Source organism: Orcinus orca, chromosome 11 (assembly GCF_937001465.1).
Source record: "Orcinus orca chromosome 11, mOrcOrc1.1, whole genome shotgun sequence".
Lineage (NCBI taxonomy): Eukaryota > Metazoa > Chordata > Mammalia > Artiodactyla > Delphinidae > Orcinus > Orcinus orca.
In genome coordinates this window covers 93,152,722-93,157,191 of record NC_064569.1, presented here as the reverse complement: position 1 = coordinate 93,157,191, position 4,470 = coordinate 93,152,722, and positions in this window count along the sequence as shown.

Below are 4,470 nucleotides of genomic sequence, written 5' to 3'. Positions count from 1 at the left end.
TCACCCAGGAGAAGCATCGAAAAGCAGTGGAGACTGGAGAGGGCAGGCCGAGGTGTCAGGACACTGCCGTGGAAGCAGCCAAAGGTTGGGGGAGGGCACCCTGGAAGGCTCTGGGGGCAAGGAGCCCAGGTGAATGGAGCAAGGCAGCATTTTCAGGCTGGCATGCCTGAGGAGGACCTCTTAGAGCAGAGCCTGTGTGGGCCACTGACCCTTGAGGGTCTTGGGAGAGACCCAAGTAGGAAGACCCCAGAGAAACTTCTTGCAGGGGCTTCCTAGAACCAAGACCACAGGTACAGACAGAGAGTGGGCAAGGCCAGTGGCTCACTGGGCCCAGCTAGGACTGCATACCTCCAACCCACGCCCACCTCGAAGGGGCTGGTGGCGGACCCTCCAGGGGGAGGTGAGGCGAGGAAAGAAGCTGGAGATGTAGCCTGCACCGCTAGAGGGAATCCGAGACAGGCAGCTGCATTCGCTCCCTGTCCACTCCTTACAGCAGTAACAGGATCAACATCTTCCTCGTACTCGGGGCTTCTCTGGACCAGGGTGTTTCTGCGCGTGATCATCTGCGTTAGCTCCATTTTACAAATGAGACTCAGAGAGTTTAAGGAGCTTCCTAGGGTCCCATAGTTAAAAGGTGGCAGAGTCAGCATCTGAAGGCCGCTTCTTAACCACGGTGGGCTGCTGTCTTGGATTCCCTCTGTGACCCTGAGCAAGGCTCCCTGAGTCTCTGCCTGTGAAATGATGGAGTTGGCATAAATGACCCCCACTAGCCCTGTGGCTCTCAACTGGGGCCCAGAGTTGCTTCTCTAGTAAAGGAGCTCAGGGGTCTGATGGAGGGAGCCAGGGCCCTGTCCCGGAGCTGTGTTCTCCACCAGCCTGGGCGAGGTGGTTAAGAGAGTGGGCTCTGCCAGGCCACTATCTCTGCTGAGGATAGATGTGAGGACCGAATGCAGGTATCGGGTCTCAGAGAGGGCCTGGCACACAGTAGGTGCTCAATAAGTGATAGCTCTTCATGTGTCCTCAGAGAGAGTGGAGGCTGTCCCTTTACCATCCAACCATTCACTCATTCAGCAAATATTTGTTAAATCCCTCCAGTGCGCCAGACACCAGTCTTGATACTGGTGACGCAGTGATGCCCCCAAAGATCTGTAACTCCCTGCTTTCATGCAACTGATATTCCAGTGGGGGAAGCAGACCAAGAAAAACAAAAGTCAAATAAGTACTATACAGAATAAGTTAGGTAGTGGTTAAGTGCCAGGAAAAAAAATGAAGCAGAGAAGGAGAGGCAGATCTTAAATCAGGATTGGAAGGCCTCCCTGTGAAAGGGACTCGAGAGTCCTGACCTGAGGGTGGTGAGGTGCACAGCTGAGGGAAAAGTGCCCCAGGCAGCGGGAGAGCCAGGTCTGAGGTCAGCCTCAGGGCACAGATTGTGTAGGGTCATTTTGGGGACCCTCCCCTGCTGCCTGGTAAATCCATGGTGACCTCCTCCTCCCCACACCCCACCCCCAAGACTCAGGTTGCAGGTCCCTTGGGGGTGGTGCTGAAATCTTTCTCGCCATCACTGGGCACCGCAAGGTCCCCAGTCCCGTGCTCTGGGGTGCCGGGGAAATAGGAACAAACCGTCTGGAACGGCTCCCCTGACCAGTGCAGAGCAGCTAAAACCCAGGGTGGGACCCAGTGATCAGCTCTTCACTGACACCTGTCCCAGGCCCAACTGCATCTTCTGGGTGGGTGGGTGGAGATGTACAGAGGGGGGCTAGGGGAACTCCAGCCAGACACACCCTTGGGCTTTAGAGTTGAGAGTTAAGTCCCAGGAGGAGTCATTGAGAATCCAGTCTGGAGAGAGAAGTCAGGCCCAGAGGCTGCTAGAACTCTGTTGTAAGTTTTCTTTCCCTTTGGAACTGCCTCCCCTCCTTGGCTAGGTTTTGTGTCCCCTCAGTTTCTCCTGAGAGTTGAGCTGCAAAGTGCTTCAGAAGGACCCATGGGTGGTCTCAGAGCGGAGTAGGGAGGAGGAGAACTTGGGTCCACAGAACAGCTAATCAGGGAGGGGGTGTGGGGAGCATTCTTCCAAGGCAGAGACTGGGGGGCGATGGGATGGGGTGTGTGTGTGTGTGTGGAGAGGCCGGGCGCAGGCCTTCAGGGGAAGAGTGGGTCTCAAGACTGGTTGACCAGGATCTTCAATAGTGGTGCAGAGGGGGGTCAGTTACAAGTTCTGGAATGGGAGGGGACATGTGACAAGATTGGGAGGGGAAGCTGGGACATCTGACTGTTAATGTGTACCTGAGGCAAAGGTGAGGAGCCTCAGATTCCTCTCTGAACCTGGGGAAAGGACAGAGTAGGATTTCATCTGTTGTTGAGAGGATTACATGAGATAACACCTTTCCCAGTGCCAGGTACTTAGTAGATGCTGGAGGAGTATCAGTCCCTTCCTGGAGAGGGAGGGCCGGGAAGCAGGGCCAGGTTGGAAGGTTGGGGTGGTGAAGACAGAGGACACGGTGGTGTATCCACCCTGCTCAGTAGTGCTGGGGGGCCCTCTGCCTGGGACCCTAGGCCTGGCACCTTGTCTCATGTAGGAGAACCTGCAGGCACAGGGAGGGCCGGCTTCCCTGGACACTGGAAGCAGGATTCAGGGTCGGTGAGACTGGGATGGAAACAGATGGCGAAGGGAAGGGCATTGGTAGCCGAGCCTGGTGGCTGGCCTCTAGGACAGGTCACATTTGGAGACCTCCAGGAGATGAGGGAGTCATAAAAATGGGTAAAACAAGTGGGGGCCCTTGGGCTTTGATAAATGTGGGTGGCTGCCGCCCAGGCCTGCTGACTATGGTCAGGGCCCAGGGTGCGTTTGGGCCCAGAGTGGCAGTTCTCCCAGTGCTTCGAGAGAAGTAGGGAATACAGACCTGTCATATGAAATCTTCCCATCTCAAAACACTGGGAATCAGTTAACAGAACAAAAGAAATAACGAAAAACACCATGCAAGCCAAGCAAAGCCCACCACTTTTGCTGGTGACCCTCTTCTCGGCAAAAGTGGCTTTGAGGGCAGATCCCCAGCTGACTGCCCCAGGCCTCTCCTGGGAGGCTTGTCCTCACTCTCCTGCTTTTGGAAGTGAGATCATGATAGACTCATTTTCCCAGGGACCTATGAGAGAACAGAGCCATCTCGTGCTGTGTGGTCCCAGGCCAACCCCTTCCCGTCTCTGGTCTGCAGTTTCCTGGGCTCTGAAAGAAGAAACCAGTCTGTGGGGCTCCTGACAGTTTGGAGAGTGTGTGTGACTAAGTCCCTCAGGCTCGAAGGAAGGTGTGATTGTTCTTGAAGTGACTCTTCCCAGGAACCTTGCTTCTGGGACGGGATGCTGTGCACGCCAGCATTTTGTGTGTCCACAGCCACAGTTGTGTGCGTGAATGGATGTGTGTCATAATTTGGAGCTTTGCATGGTACGGTGTAAATATCATTTTAATAACTCTGCCCTGGAATCTTTCATCGCCTGCTCTGGAAGCCAGTAGGAAGCCTTAATTAATTCTCGGTGACCTGGGGAGGGACGGGTGCTCCCTCCCGATTTGCAGATAAGGAAACCCCAGCCCAGAGCTGGGCGGGGACTTGGCTGAATGTGCACCACTTGGGGGACCCTGGCTCAAGTGTTGGCTCCATGGCAGTGTGTGGGGTCTCTCATTAAACGAGTGAGGACAGGATTGGGTTGGAGGTCAGCTCTGTACCCATCAGTTTGAGCTGCCGGAAGAGGAAGAAGGGTGAAGAAAAAGGTCTTTGCATTTGTTTTTTCCATGGGGGCAGAGCGCAGCATAGCCCCAGCTACCTCTCTGGGCCGTTTGTCAATATCCTTCCGTCTCTTGCTGTCCGGTCAAATCGCTGGCCCCTGAGTCAACCTGGCCTGTGTGCTCTGCAGCACTCAGAGTCCCGAGGCGGAGTGTCCCCCAACACTGTAAACATTCTCCTTTTGCAAACACCGGCCTTCAGAGGGGCCCACTACTAGGGTGTGAGAGGAGAGAGAACCGGGCAGAGGGGAGAGGAGTGTTTGGGTCTAGAAGAACCCAGCTTTTTGTGCGCCCTCCTCCTCCCCACCCCCTCCCAGGTTTTTTCCACCTGTGCCCCCACTGGATCAGGGTGTCAGTGTCTGTGTGCGCTCCTCGGCCCCACACGTAAGGCCCCGTTCCTGCAAGGTGCTCCTCGCGAGGCTGGGGGGCCGTGTTTCCTGGCTGCGGGGCCGCCCAGCGTCCCCGGGAGCGGAGGGCGCGGGCCCTTTAAATCCTCCAGGGCGGCGGCGGCGGGCCCGGGATGACATCAGCGGGCGGGCCCGGGGCTCAATGGGAGCCGGCGGGCGCGCGCCAGGCGGGAGCGCGCGAGCCGGCGGCGGGGGCGGTCGGGCAGAAGGGCCGGGAGGAGGGAGGCGGCGTCGGCTGCGCTGAGATCCCAGAGCCTGAGCCCGGCCGGGACGAGCGGAGCGGAGCGCGGCGGC